This window comes from Schistocerca gregaria, chromosome 4 (assembly GCF_023897955.1).
Source record: "Schistocerca gregaria isolate iqSchGreg1 chromosome 4, iqSchGreg1.2, whole genome shotgun sequence".
NCBI classification, from domain to species: domain Eukaryota; kingdom Metazoa; phylum Arthropoda; class Insecta; order Orthoptera; family Acrididae; genus Schistocerca; species Schistocerca gregaria.
In genome coordinates this window covers 690,517,879-690,534,959 of record NC_064923.1, presented here as the reverse complement: position 1 = coordinate 690,534,959, position 17,081 = coordinate 690,517,879, and positions in this window count along the sequence as shown.

Sequence of the window (17,081 nt, the reverse complement as noted above, 5' to 3'; positions counted from 1 at the left end):
CTACAGTAAGATTGCTGGTGACGCACTCCATCACATGCAAAGCACACTAGTTGTCTATGTTGCTTCCTTATATGCCCATCGCGGCCATGTCTACAACACTTGGCTTTGGAAGCAAAATCCCGGTGGCTAGCTCTTTGTTTTGTTGCACTATGCATCTTCTCTAATGTGTTCTGTTTCTCTGAGCTAGCGTAAGTCCTCCAAATTGTCCATTCCTACCTCCGTGACGTCTCTGAGGGTATACCATTCAGGAGCACGTTCGCTGCGCTATTTTCTGCCTCTTGCAATAAAACCCTATAAGCTTCTGCATCCTGTATCCGTACATATGTCTTTGCATGCAGTTTACAGATTCTATCTGAGCACGATTCCACAGGCTCGTTGCGCTGAAATGACATAGCACTAAGTTCCTCCCGAAAAGATTTCCTTTTTTCTTTATTTTTTGCTTTTGGTATCGCTGGCAAAGTTCAGCAGCCCAGTCCTGAATCGTTTCTCATTTACTCACGGTCTTGTGGTACACAACATATACTTTGGCGCCCCCTGACAAATGCAAACTAACGATGTGCATGGTTATTTTGTCTGAGCAGCGGCCTAAAATCCTTATTAAAAATTGTAACGTTCTCCATTGCCTTGCCGAGTAGATATTAATTTACCCGACCTCTGCCGGGTCGTATGCAACAGAAGGCACTCTAAATCCAGATTTATTTTCGTCTAATTCCAACTGCCGCTGAACCTGACTCACTTTCCCAGCTTATAATTCACGATTAAGTTCGAAATTTCTCTGCCTGTCATGCCCCAATTCCTCTGTTAATCCGTGCAATTGCTGAGTTAAAGTAGCAACAGCATTCACAGTTGCAGCAGGACGTGTTTCCATCACATTACATACTCTGCTTCTACCTTCAAACAATTGTTAGAAACAGTGGAAGACACACAATTCCATTGAAGAATCTAACCACAATTTAATTCTTCATGTGAATCGTCGCCCATCTACACTCATAACAGCTACTAGCCAGATGACCAATTCACCTAGACACAGAAAGAGTATATACTATAGCTGTGGTACACTACAAATCGGGCTCAGACTAAGTGCAAAATTGAGACGTCACTGGCCCAAAATTAATATGTCCACTATTACTTCAGAGCAGACATAAGTCCACGGGTTCCTGTGGCTTCATAAAACTTACTATAAACATCTACTACCTTAGCTCACACGACTGACTCTGACATTGAGATCCAACGACGAATGTAACATAAATAAAACTAGACTTACCATACCACACCGTGCACCATGTGAAGTGCCATTGCCTCACTCAGTACTCACCAAAGTGAACACACTCACCAAACTATAATCTTGAACGTGTACGAATACGTTTGGACGCAACTTGCTGTGTTGGGAAGAGAAGCGACCACTCTGACACCAGATTGCTAGAAACACCCTTCCTGGGCCTCAGGGGGGGGGGGGGGGGGGCGTAATGAACCAGCAGTACCAAGGGATGTGGCTTGGGAGAGAGGGACGAATCATGCTGGGACGTGTAGTGACACACAGACAAGTTTGGCAGTGACTGTCATTCCGCCCCGAAGAATACACAGTGCATCTGCTGATCCAGATGTCGTCGGCGTGATTGGTGTGCGTGTGTCAGCGCAAACCAGGGCCGGAATCTGATGCTACAGCACCCGGGCGCTCCCTCGCCAGGACGTAACAACCTGGGCGACGTGGCCAGCCGAGCTGGAAGCCCCGCGCCTGCTTTGCGGAACGTGGCTGGTTATTCCTTCAAGCGCCAACCAAGGTCACCACGTAGAGCGCCGAAGGGAAACAGCCAGTCAGTCACTGATGTTGTAGGGTCTCAGCAGCTAATGTCGTCTGCGTAGCGCTGCTCGGTCGATGACTGAAGACAGGTCGGAACCAGAATACAGTGAGTAAATCCTATCTGCGGTGGCAGAGTACTGTATTGACACTGAGCACACTATGGTGTACGATAACGTCAAAATTCTAGACTCGACTTCGTGTTTCTTGGACTCAGTAGTGAATGGAGCAATTGAAATTCGGTTGGCGACGAATTTAATTAATAGAAAAATCGTGGAATCCGGAAATTTCTCTAATAAAATTGCAAAGACGTCGCGACGGTACAGCTCACAGTGATACATTGATATCACCGTGTGGTTCTACTGCGCTACCACTGATCTATTTCCATGCATATGCCATACCTCATTGCCACCGATTAACGTCTCTGACGCCTTGTGTATATATGGCGGCATGCGCAGTGGTGCGATCCACGTGTTTAAAAGGACAGAGCAGCTGCTGGAGCGTCAGTCACCTTGGCTCTCTCTGAAGGTGGTTGGACAGTATTCAGTCGAAATATTGGAAGAAGTCCAAATTATGCGGCTGCACGCCCGAAATTTTATGGATGAAGATCACTCGTGTTAAGTTTTTCTGCTTTTACTAATATAGCCACTTTTTTACGTCTGGTTTTGTATGTAACTGGTCTGTAAACTGCAAGAGACGTTACAGCTGTACAGACCGGTAAAAAGTCGCAAACTATTAACTTTATGATCTATCCAATACGAATTCCAATCCTGAAATAGAGTTTCCAGTATGATATCGGTTCCGATGAATAAGATGAAGCCACTCACTATAGCGAGCATAATTCACAACGACAGGAGCAATACGATCTTGAAATGATTGCAATGAAGGTTCAAATGGCTCTGAGCACTATGGGACTTATCGGCTGATATCATCAGTCCACTAGAACTACTTAAACCCAACTAACCTAAGGACATCACACACATCCATGTCCGACGCAGGATTAGAACATGCGACCATAGCGGTCGCGCGGTGCAGTGAAGGAAATAGTGGGCTTGCAAATGAAATGTATTTCATAGTAGGAGGAAAAAACGTGTAGTTGTAAATTTAGAAAAATCTCCAATGTCAGTAAAAGGAAAGCAAAACAGAAAATAAATGTCGTGTAAAATTTTTTATTTATTACTATAATGATAGCAATTGTGAAGAATAACAAATAAAATTAGAAATTTAGAATCACAACAGAAGAAACAATTTAATTTAAATAATAAACTAAAAATGCTTCATCTCACTACTTTAGCGCACTTCTGTATTATGGACACATTTACATAACCCTACTAAAACCACGCCATTTGTAGAAAAGACAGTCTGTTAAACAACTTGAAGTAATAACATACAAATAAACGAGACATTCCTTAATTACAGTTCCTTTTCGGTACTGGATATGCTGCAGCTTGGTATGGAGTACAAAGTACATCGTTCGCCCGCTAACATAATAAGAATGCATGCAACTGTTGGACGCTTAGTTGTGAAATGAACCGCCACGACGATAGAACGGAATAAACACAGTAGTCACATACCATAGCCAGGCACGGGAGACACTCTCCAAAATATCGTGTGCCGTGCGCCATTTCTCGAGATAGGTTTTACTGCTTGTTCTACTTCACGGTAAAATAGTTACAGTAATAACGTGTTTACACCAATCTGAGGCCTGGCCTTTTCCACAATTGCGAGTACGTGAGACAAACATGATTTTTCTTCGTAATGGAACGAGGCCGAACTTGTACCTGCAAGTTGGAAGAAATCTCAATAGTCAGCTACTCTAACAACAGTCTCCACAGTGGGCTATTTTAATACGTTATGGACGCGGAGGGGATGGCGTAAGGCTCCGACTACGTGTCCCCACTTCCAACAACTTTGCGTGTCCACTTGCAACAGCTTTGTGTAAAATACGGCACACCATAGCAACAGCAATGAATGCCCAAATAGCAGAAGTTACTTCAAAATTATGCGACAAGTTTAACTGTCTCCTGAATCTTTTCCTCTAGCATCCAGTGGAGGGCTTATTGAACTTCTGTGAAAGATACCTGAAAACGTTTATCCTAACGTACTTATGAAAAGTACCAGATTGTTTTATGTGCAACCAGGTCAAAGATATACACTTATAGAAATGGATAGTTCAACTGAAAAAAAGACCTCGATAGAACCATGCATAAGTTAAAATTCAGTTTAAGTTGGTATCTTTTTCCACAGAGATGATACAGTGTTATGAAATGGCATCGGTATTTTTTAAACAACCTGTACTCCCGACACTCGTGTACCCCTAGTAGATGCACGACCGCGCATAAGCGGCGTCCCATACGTCGAGCACGTACGGACTGCCCACAACGACATGCAGTAGTGTCATATTTCCTGCCCGCGCTACCTTTGACAGACCTGCCAGTTCATAAGGCCACGCTTCTTTCTTGGAGTTAGTAGGTTTCTATTTCCATTAGTGAAATCCTACTGTACGCAAGAAAGAAGGGTAGCCTTCCCACGTGGAACTGATGTTATCGTGTGAGAGATCTGCTCGTTATGTTTCCAGTAAAATAAAGTAATATAACCTTTCAACCTAAACCACACAGGTATAATCAATTCACAACTGCTCAACATCTAAAGATATTTGAGTTAACAATTTTCTTTTAAAAAATGAAAAACGACGGAATGACAAATCGTTGAGATCAAGATGTGCCAGGACCATAACCCAGACGCCAAAAGTTTCACAAATAACGTTCCTATTACTAAGTTATAAAACAATTAATAATCAGTCCACATTCACTTGTATGTCAGAATTAAACCTCAAATTCCTGTATTTCTTTTCTTACAAATGGGCACAATTAGCCCCACCGTCAAAACGACGCCATCTACACCAATATCCCCAGGAAAGACACTCTCACAATAACATAAAAGAATGTAATCAAATACAAAAAACTAAGCTATGAAAGTTAAGAACATTGAAAAACACTAACCAGCTGGCTATCTGAAACAGATCTAACAGAATTGTAACACCCACACAGTTATAAAACAATTACACCAAACCCATTCAGTGTGAAAGGTAACCTTAAGACATATTTAAGAACCTTAATAAATTTTAAAAAACACCAACAAATCATTTGGAAGATTGGCGTTTGTCTAGAAATAAACATGCAGCCAGTCGCTTGTTTACGTATTTTCGAGCCACTGCAGGTTCATCTTCAGATGGAGGTGTTACAGGAGCATTATGTTGTGCTCGATGCAGTGCTGGTGCTGCCTGCGGAAATGACGGAGACATAGTAATCGGTGACGAAAACTTTATGAATCCGAACGTTTTTTGTGTTTTAAGTACTTACAGTGCACTGCTTTGGGGTTTTCACATCAGATTGCCTCTTATAACGAGCATTATTAAGCTGTGTACACAAATAAACACGTATGTAGGTACACTTGGTTTTACACTGGCTCACAGGATGTAAACATTCGACGTTTTTACAAAGAATACGGATATGACAGATGTTTCTCTTTACTACATAATAGTCTTTGGCAAGAGAATCATTGTATAATGATACAAATATTACTAGTAGAGACTATACATTTCAGTAAATGTTGCAAGTTGCATACAAAAGGTAAACAGCTAGAGGTGAATACTTAATACATAGTTAAAAACTTTTTGTAACTTACAGAATACAGTAGTCATTAAACACCAAGGAGAACAAGATTTATGCAAGAAGTTAGAGTATTTATATTTTTGTTGTTTTGGTGCCAGGATATCCTGGAAATTCTGGAAGAAAAGGTTTTGGGTTAGCTCATTCAGGACTTTTCTACTGAGGAGTAGTGAAATTCAGTACTGTGTTACAGTGAATCCACAGGCCCCTAAGTTATGGTCTCAGCCAAAGATTCACAAAACTGGTGGTCCCATACGTCCAGTTCTAAATGCAATAAAAAGCGCACGATACAAATTCAACCGTAAACTTCACGATATACTGAAAAAAAATTACACCTTTGAAAATACCTTTTCAATTAACAACATTTTTCAGTTAATCGACTACACTAAAGATCTAATATTGCCATACAATGCAACGTTTGCTTCCTTTGACATTGTAACCATCTACACGAATATCCCCTGGAAAGACACTCTCACAATAACATAAAAGAATCTAACGAAATACAAAAAACTAAGCTATGCAGAAATTTATAAACTCATGATGTTGCTTGAATTAGTCCTCGCACACAACTATATTTCATTTAATGGCAAATTTTACATCAAAACAGTGGTCTGGCAATGGGCAGCAGCCTTGCAGGCTTGCTTCCTGACATATTTATACAAAATCTGGAACTAGATTTCTTCTTAGCAAACCCACAATTTACTGACAAAATTCTGTGATATTAAAGATGTGTGGATGACACAATAACACCTTTGAATGGTCCAAAAGGAGAAGTAAATAACCTAGCAGTTGAAATTCATAAAATGAACGCTACTCCATAGAACATATAAATGCCCTTCGGGTCAAAAACTTCAGTAAGTCCAGCTTTGCATGACATGTTGCTCATCATGAACACTCTGTTGACGATATCAGCGAGAGTCTTCCTGTGCTACATATTGCTGAGAAATTACTACAGATGAATCTCCATCAACAATTAGAAATTTTCATTCACACGCTAAACTCACCCGAAAAAATCCTCAATTAACAGATTGCGTCAAAATAAAAGCTTTTCTTCCAGAATTTCCAGGACAGTTTGGCATCAAAACAAAAATAATCATTAACCCTCCTGCACAAATGTTGTTCTTGGTGTGCAACGATTATGGTATTTTGTAACTTACGCGACTGCTAGGGTCGCAGGTTCGAATCCTGCCTCGGGCATAGATGTGTGTGATGTTTTTAGGTTAGTTAGGTTTAAGTAGTTCTAAGTTCTAGGGGACTGATGACCATAGATGTTAAGTCCTATAGTGCTCAGAGCCAGTTGAAATTTTTTTTTAATCTGTAACTTACAAAAGGTTTTTAACTAGGTATTAAATGTTCACCTCTAGCTGTTTACCTTTTGTATGCAGCTAGCAACGTTTACTCAGATGTATAATCTGTACTAGTAATATTTGTATCATAATATAATGCATCTCTTTCCAAAAACTATTATGCAATAAAGAGAAATATCTGTCATATTCATATTCTTTGTGAAAACATCGAATGTTTAGATCCTGTGAGCCAGTGTAAAACCAAGTGTAGCTACATACTGTGTTTATTAGGGTACATACCTTTATAATGCACATTATAGGATGCAACCTGATGTGAATACCACAAGGCAGTGTACTGCAAGTACCTAAATCACAAAACCGAGCGAGGTGGGCCAGTGGTCAGCACACTGGACTCGCATTCGGGAGGACGACGGTTCAATTCCGCGTCCGGCCATCCTGATTTAGGTCTCTAATGACCTCGTTCTCGACGGGACGTTAAACACTAATCTCCTCGTCCTCCTCTAAATCACAGAAAAAACATTCGGATTCGTTAATTTTTCCTCCCGATTACTAAATTTCCGTCTCTTTCTCCAGCAGCACCAGCACTGCATCTAACTACACTTGGTCCACAGCATAATGTTGCTTTACACCTCCATCTGAAGATGAGCATGCAATGGCCGGAATACACGTTCATGGTTGCATAAATCGTAAAAAAGCGATTGGCTGCATATTTATTACCAGATAAACGCCAATTTAAGTCATAGTCGCAGTTCATATTCCACAATGGATATACTGAAAAGCTGGAAGATTAATTAAATCAATGTATATTTCACATTTCTGGTCGAGCAGCAGAAATCAAATTTACGCAGCCTCACAAACTGCAGATTACATTTAGATAACAGTAATTTACTTAACGACTGCAAGGCCTACCAAGTTTAAACACCCTGACCTTAAAATTTAAAAACCCGCTAAAGGCTTAAAACGTACAATATAACACCCTAAGCTATTACTTAATATCACTACTCAAACTGGAGCCACCAAACATTTCCCGGCACCAAAAAGCCTTGTACTTGCTATCTAACAGTTGATAAGGACAGGTGCCCACCACGATCAATCGTGCTGTGTTGTATAACTCTGAGCCCAACCGCCTCGCTCACCACCCATCATGAAACCAAGGTGAGATCAATACAGTGCTGTAACATTCGCAGAACAGCACCTTTTGTGCAGCACAGTGGCAAGGACGCCTCAGTTAAGCAGACTGTGATGTTTCCTTCCGTACAGTTGTACACACTCCAGAGAGGGCCGAACCAACAGCCGTGGTCGCTTGTCGTTGCAAAGGAAGCCTTGCAACATGTTCACGTAGCTTCAGTAGCACTGCTAATTACATATACCGTTAAACATAGCGTTACCCACAGTATGTATCTCAAAGCACGAATGCTCTGCTGGGAAAAACCCCTATAAGCTTACTTGACGGTCGAAACATATACACTGCTTCGAGACTGTCTGTCAACGCTCTTCAAAGCTTTGCTGCCCCACTGGGCACCCTACCGACGAGGCAAACATAACGCGTAAGGAAATTACCTTTTGGCATCGACGACTGATCATCTCAGGGTGTATTACCTGACGCATTGGGTAGAACACTTTGGTGCTGTCACACATTATGACAATCGAAGGATGAGTCTAAAAATGTGAATAATGGTTGGCATGTATGAATTTAGAATGAATGGAAGCAAACGGCTACTCTTCTCTTAGACATGGGTACTGATCGAACAGGTGAGTAGCTTTTCATAAACAACATAGCTGAAGTAGTGTAGAGAATCTATTTTTGAAAAAGAGTGTGCGACCGGTATGCTGCCGCAGTCGTTCATCTCGCTAGGGGATTACGAGAGTAATATAAAGACTGAGACGCATGCAGAGGCATATACTATTGTTTCTATAGCTCAATGAGCAAATGAAACGCAAGTAAGGTACTAAATATACAACGATACTATAATTTGCTCACCATCCTGCGCTTCACAGTGATGTTCGAAATATGTACAGTGGGTGGACAAAACGGTGGAAACATCACAGGGACAACCCTTTCCAGCCCTAATACAGTGTAGCAAAACCTTTAGCTTTCGAAACAGCTTCCATACGTCTCGGAAGGGATAAACAGATGTCCTGCATGATTTTGGAGTCAGTTTTATACCAATATTCCTACAAAACACTGGCAAGTTCAGTTAGCGATGATGCAGGCAAATAGCAATCGCTTACCTTTCTCCCGAAAGTAGTTCACAAAGGCTCAATGATATTACTGTCTTATGACTGTGATGGCTAAGGGAGATGAACGCACAAAATCAGTTAAGGATGAAGCAATTTGTGTGAAACGATGCGCTGTTGCCTTGAAACGCAGAATCATCTCTTGGGAACAAGCACGGTACCACAGGATGGACCTCATCAGCCATAATGGTTACATAATACTTGGCAGTAACACCACCTTTCAGCTTAACACTAGGGCCCGTGGAATAACACTGTAAGTCCTCCCAAGTCGTTGCAAATCATGCGGCATGTTTCACACTTACGACGTAAACTCGGTCAGAAGTTGGAAACAGTGATGAACTCATCCCACCAAATTACGTTCTTCCATTGCTCCATAGTCCGGGTTTTACGGTTTTGCACAACGTATTCCTGGTACGCACATCCACATCACTGAAGAGTGTTTCTGTAATTCCTGCTCACCCTGTAACGTTCTGCTTGTGGAGCTCCTTTCGTGTTGTCATGGTGCTGGAAGCATTCACGACCGCAACATTCAGTCCTGCAGTGACTCTTGCAACTTGATTCTCTTATTTCTCATTTATAACCTCTTCAATGAGCATTCGTCATGATTACTCAACAAACAATTTCGTCCCCGTTATGACTTATCGGATGATGTTTTCGGATAGCCCTTTATGCTGTATGTATCTTCGATACTGTGTCTCTTGAAACACCAAACACTTCAGCTACTTTGGTTACAGAAGGACCCGCTATACCATCACCAACAATTTTCCCACGTTATAATCCTCTTAGTTTCGATGCACTCACAATTACACAGAACACCGTTCTGACCACGAATGAAAGCTTTCGACGTACTGAGGACATTTCAGAGATGCCGTTCGTGGCACCTGCATTTAAGTTTTAGTACGTATTTCTTGCGGTCTCTTCATATTTCTGACGCTCCCCTGTAAGTAGGTGTAGTAAGTACGTAATTGTAAAGTGGATTCTTCACCCTCAATTGCGCGATATTACCACTTCGCAATGGTTGTTACAGACTGGAAAGGAAGAGGCGTTTTGCGCTGCCCTGCGCCACTTAGCGGACACCCGTTCTACAGTAGCGAGACGAGGTGCTGCCCGGCAGCTGTGGCCCCCTCTCGGACCCAGAGCGCGCCATTTAAGAGGCTCTTCGCTGGTCTCGGTAAACAGAAAACGCTGGCGCACTTCGCACCGAGCGGCAGCGCGCACAATCCCCCTGGGCTTGAGATGGGTTCGGATATCGTTAATGGACACCTCCATTAAGTCGCCATGTTGCTGGTAATTCGGTTGTTTGGACCACTCAGCCTCCCAAACGTGGGCAATAGAAAAGCTTTTAGCAGACAATTACGCAGGTTCAGGAAGAGGTCGCTTCCTCCTTTCCTCTTGCCCTTTTAACCAGACTGTCTTACGCAGCTATTTCTACTGCTGTGCTCTGCTCACCCACACTGTTTTTGCATTTTCAGCTCTTTGCTAATTTCTGGGTGAGAATCTGTTCCAAAGAAACACTCGCCCACACCGGGGTGAAAACTTTGAATAAACTGAACCGGTGAACAGGGTTTACACGAGTGCAGAATATCTTTCGAATGGACCTTCTTCTTTTTATTTAAAATTCGTTGATTACTGGTGAACCACTGATAGTAGAATACGACGGACACAATTGAGTGCTCTTGGCGTAAAAGGGAGAGCCTCGATTCTTGGGAAGACTAAAGAATCACGAAAGAATCCATCCATTTCAAGCTTGTCACCCTAACAGCGTCGTGGTTGCCTTGGTTCCTATGAAAATGCTCAAAGGAAAGGTCTTCTATACCCCACTAATCTCATACGATAGTAATAGTACGTTAAACCAATTTATAATTGACCAAAAGCACAGTTTCTAGTATATAATAAGATCTATTGCTATTATCAACATTCAATCAGGGCAGGTGATAATATACCATTGCTTAAATACACCCCACAGAATTAACGTTGTCTCTTCAAAAATTTTCTCCTGAAAGAAAGAGCAGATATTCGAATTCTATTCGTAATCGAAGCTTCACTTTTCACCTTGTGTTATTCTTTAATAACGCTGAATAATGTTATGACGAAACAGTGACAATGCTCCTATCAAGTAGTGTTCAAATATTTCGAACTGAGGAGTGGCATTCATCCCCTTTTAATCAGATCTGTAGCCTCAAAGCATGATTTAATAGAATACTGTCTCAGTATCTCGGAAAATGAAGCAGTACTAAATTCTACAACGCGATTATAAGGGTAAATTGTGTGAACGGGATACCTTTATATATTTCAGACTAAGATCTCAGACAGATAATCTATCTCGATCACGCGGCACAATGTAATCAGAGTCCAACGTGAACAGCTAACGCGTACAGCCTACCGTCTGCAGTTCCTGCACAAAAATAGTCGACATTCCACGGCGTGTCGCCGACCGGAGTGACCGAGCGGTTCTAGGTGCTTCAGTCTTGAACCGCGCGACCGACACCGTCGCAGGTTCGAATCCTGAATGCGGCATGGATGAATGTGATGTCCTTAGGTTAGTTATGCTTAAGTAGTTGTAAGTTGTAGGGGACTGATGACCTCAGACGTTAAGTTCCATAGTGCCCAGAGCCATTTGAACCATTTGAACCACGGCGTGTCTACACTACTAGTTCACTGAGTGACGTCGTTTATTTTTCTGTACCCTTCATTCTATATGTTGTACCCGCAAGTACTAGGGCAGTTGAATTCAATATGGTGAACATCATGGAGGAGGTATCCAGTTCCAACGTTTGTCTCACAAGCAGGGAAAACCACCAGGAAACCTTGGTTACAGCCCGAAAATAGAAACTATCTTTAATTAATTACAGGGGCAAAATAACCTAGACAAAACACTTAAAGGCAGATGTTCGTGAAACTGTATTTGTTTATTTGCATATGAATCAACGGAGATGTTTTCCTGTAGATGTGTGGTGAATCATGTCGATGCTGGTCCGGTAGTTTCAATATAGGTTCGTTTGTGGTCTCCAAAGCCTTGTACCTGCGAACAAACAACCTCTGTTACTTGCCACTAATCTTCTGTGTTTAGGTAGCTCTGTAACGTTATATACCTCTGTAGGTTTCATTCTCTTGCAGTATACTTGCTCCAGAGGAATTTGCTGCTAATCTGCGACAGCTAAGGAATCGAGATAATGTTTACATCCTCGCCCAATCATTTGCTTGGGCAGATACATAGGTCTGCCTAGAGGCAGATACATCTTACGTAAAGACATTTAGGTCAGTTTGCTTTCACAGTAATGAAAAGTGACATATCATTATTATATACTACTATCTATCGACGACAGTCTTATCAGCTAAAACAAAAATTTCCTCGAACCAATTTTCTAAAGGATTCAGTTTGTTCAGAATGACACTGGTCTAGGGGTAGCGATTTTTGTCTGCTAACCGATAGGTTTTGGACCGCTCTTAGATTTTGCCATGGCTTACATTTTGAACAAAAATAATCAAAAATGAAAGCCATGGACTTCTGCCATCAGGCTTGTTAAAGAGGGCGGTACGGCTAGTAGAGGTATGCGAGTGCGCCTTGCCCTTTGGATACGAAATCGCCCATTAACGAGGAATGGTCGGCAATCGTTGACAGCATGAGAAATCAAAATCGATGGAAATCGTAACACTTTCCCTCCTTTCAATAGTCGTAACAACGTCGAGATGGTAGACCCTGAGATATCCGATCGCGGAACTGAAAAGCAGCTAAAATCGCTTAGTAATGGAAAGGCGTCTGGACCAGATGAGATACCTGTGTTGTGGTTTTTGTTGTTGTCTTCAGTCCTGAGATTGGTTTGAGGAGCTCTCAATGCTACTCTATCTTGTGCAAGCTTCTTCATCTCCCAGTACCTACTGCAACCTACATCCTTCTGAATCTGCTTAGTGTACTCATCTCTCGGTCTCCCTCTACGATTTTTACCCTCCACGCTGCCCTCCAATGCTAAATTTGTGATGCCTTGATGCCTCAAAACATGTCCTACCAACCGATCCCTTCTTCTAGTCAAGTTGTGCCACAAACTTCTCTTCTCCCCAATCCTATTCAATACCTCCTCATTAGTTACGTGATCTATCCACCTTATCTTCAGTATTCTTCTGTAGCACCACATTTCGAAAGCTTCTATTCTCTTCTTGTCCAAACTAGTTATAGTCCATGTTTCACTTCCTTACACGGCTACACTCCAAACAAATACTTTCAGAAACGACTTCCTGATACATAAATCTATATTCGATGTTAACAAATTTCTCTTCTTCAGAAACGCTTTCCTTGCCATTGCCATTTTATATCCTCTCTACTTCGACCATCATCAGTTATTTTACTTCCTAAGTAGCAAAACTCCTTTACTACTTTAAGTGTCTCATTTCCTAATCTAATTCCCTCTGCATCACCCGATTTAATTTGACTACATTCCATTATCCTCGTTTTGCTTTTGTTGATGTTCATCTTATATCCTCCTTTCAAGACACTATCCATTCCGTTCAACTGCTCTTCCAAGTCCTTTGCCGTCTCTGACAGAATTACAATGTAATCGGCGAACCTCAAAGTTTTTACTTCTTCTCCATGAATTTTAATACCTACCCCAAATTTTTCTTTTGTGAGATACCTATAAGATTCTATAAATAATATACGAAAGAACTTACTCCCCTTCTAGCACTAGTTTATTGTGGATCGCTTGATTAACGAAAGGTACCTAACGACGGGAAAAAGCTCAGGTTATTCCCGTTTTTAAGAAAAGCCGTAAGACCGATCCACGCTATCATATACCTATATCGTTGACGTCAATCTGTTGTAGAATTATGGTACATCTTACAGGCCCAAGACATGGAAACGTTTTTGGAAAATGAACATCTCCTGTATAGATATCAACATGGGTGTCAAACAGAGATCCTGCGAAACTCAGCTCATTCTGTTCCACCATGAGATCCACAGCGCAGTGGACAACGGCGCTCACGTTGATGCCGTGTTCCTTGAATCAAGTAAGGCATTTGACACCGTCCCGGATTTCCGTTTAATGAAAAAAAACACGACCTTACGGAGTAACAGAGCAGACTTGAGATTCAAGAGTTTCTTGTAGACAGAACTTAGCACGTCGCTCTCAACGGAACAAAATCGACAGATGTAAAGCTAATATTCGGAGTACCACAGGGAAGCGTGGTAGGAGCGTTGCCGCTTACAGTCTATATAAATAATCTAGAAGAAAGCGTCGGATTCTCTTTAAGGCTATTCGTAAATGATGCAGTTGTCTATACGAAAATAACAACGCCAGAAGATAGTAATAACATTGAACAACAAATTTGAATTGAAAGTGTGTAAATTACATGATTTTGAGCTAGTTATGTTTCAGTATAAAATGAAACAAAATCAACATCTTCATCAATATTTAGGTGTAGTTTTTTTTAAGTACTCTAGAATTTTGTATAAATAGCTCACTAACTAAATATGCACTCATGTTCCAAGATTCAGCATAACAAATTTTAAGTGAATAATTATTTGAATTATGTTATGTTTTATGAACTGGTAAATTTCAGTGCCACTCTGGAGGTACAAAAGTAAAATATTAAGAAAAAATTAAGATAATATTACAGGAATGAAAATACTTTGTAAGTCTACTTTGTACACAAAACTTTAACCACAAAAGAAAATACATAAATTAACTGGTCACAGATGTATATAAAGGATGACAAATGTCAAATGTCCATATGTACAGTATGTACAATTACATACTTTGTTCAGACATAAATTTAGAAGATGACCGTTTTCGCTTGGCCTGAAGTTTATGTACATACTCGGGAACATCCCATTTTGATAGTCCAGCAGAAATCTGCTAAAATGCTAGGACTCAACTTCCAGCATACCGCTTCTCAAATGTGGCAATATCTTGATGAAAGTGTTCCCCTTGTTCATCACTTACTGCATCACAATCTTTGGGGAAGAACTCAACATGAATATGTAAGAAATGCATTTTCAGTGTCTTTTTGCAACCAAGTGTTTCTTACTATGAGAAAATATTATCTACAATCAATTTATTGCTCGTATGTTGCCTAATAGCAGACTGTCTTAACATCTTCCCATGCATGCTTTTCATCACCTTGTATGATTCCATCAAAAGTATGGTATCTAATAAGCTCTCGAACCTGTGGACCTACAAAGATACCCTCCTTTACTATGGCATCATTTAAGTAAGGGAATTTTATCTTTAAGTACTTAAACCTGTTACCATCTTTGTTCATTCCGTTAACAAAGTTTTCATCATACCCAAATTGATGTGCAACGGCAGGAGCAGAATCTTTCTATGGTTTACTAGAGGTTCACTCTTAATGTTCTTAGTACCTAATTGAAGAAAATTTCTGGTGGGCCACACATTTGTACTGTAATGAGATGCACGAGCTCGGCTATCCCATTCACAAAGAAAGCAGCAATATTCAGTGTACCCTAACTGCATACCTAATAGCAATGTAACAACTTTCCGGTCACCACATATCTGCCATTGAGAGTCATTATACTTGATGGCTTGTAGTAATATTTTCATCTTTTGGTAAAACTCTTTGATATGCGCACTATGCCAAACTTGAATACATGGAAGTTCATTTTCAATATGTAAAAGCTCTGCTTTTGAACTCAGCTCTGACGAATCAATATAGAGTCTCCACTCATCGGGGTTGCAATTAATTCTGAGAGCCTTCATTAGACTATTTATGTCTATGCATGCCACAAAACTATCTTACATGTTAAAAAAAGGACTGATTTGTTGCTCTCTTCTGCAGTAGAATGAAACATTTACATTGCTTTCCGGAAAATTGCGCTGCGGCAATCTTGATGCTAAACTCTCAGCCTTAGCTGTAAAGAGCTCCAAATTTCTAATGAGATCACTTAACTCATTAAGAGATAATTTTTGTGGATTACCAGTTGATAATATTCGTATATGGAAGAATCTCTGGACCTTCTGATGTACATGGTTCATGACATTCAGAATCACCATCAGAAGTAATCTCGTACTCTGTTGGTGGTTCAGGTATCGGCAATCGTTTCCCATGTAGATCTGGACTTATGGAAGATGGAATGTTAGGATGAATCACTCTCCGTTTCTTCTTCTTAGATATTCCCTTCTTGGTAGGAGGAACAGTATAAAAGTAGCAGTTACTGACATGGTTAGTTGGCTCACGCCAGATCATGGGCACTGCAAAGGGCCTTGAACGTCCTTTCCCATGCATCCAATTTCTGAGGTTGCTGGCACAAGCGTTGGAGACCACATGTGGAGCTCAGGGTTTATCCTGATCACCTATTTTGCAACCAAAATAACAACTCAAAGCTTTTTTCGTCAATGGAGTAATTTGCTGTTTTTGTGAATCAAATGTCACTTCTCCACACAAATAGCAAAATGTGTCATCACTGTTAACACAAATTTGTGGCATTTATGTTCACTTCAATGTAACACCAACTGTGGGAAGTTCATTATAGAATAAATAACAAACTGAGAACATGAGAAGTAGTAGTACAGGATACTCTCCGCCACGCACTGTACGGTGGGCATGCGGAGTGTTTACATAGATGTAAATGTAGATTAATCATTAAAATTTTAAAATCTAACTATCAACACCATGCCACAAACTCAGGTAAAACGAAACTTATCATTATAAAAGGGTGTAATGTCTTTCGTATCAGTATCCTATAGGATGGCCGCTTCTGTGCCAGAAAGCCGATTGCAGAAATTTTGAGTTGCTGACAACCACAACCATGACGAGGGCGGCATCAGGAGAGGCAATTCAGTACTAAAATTCGTTATTTTGCAACACAGCATACATTGCTGTATGGTGTGTCAGGTGGCAGTTGACGCTAAATAACGAAAAATGTGAGATGATCCACATGAGTTCCAAAAGAAATCCGTTGGAATTCGATTACTCGATAAATAGTACAATTCTCAAGGCTGTCAATTCAACTAAGTACCTGGGTGTTAAAATTACTAACAACTTCAGTTGGAAGGACCACATAGATAATATTGTCGGGAAGGCGAGCCAAAGGTTGCGTTTCATTGGCAGGACACT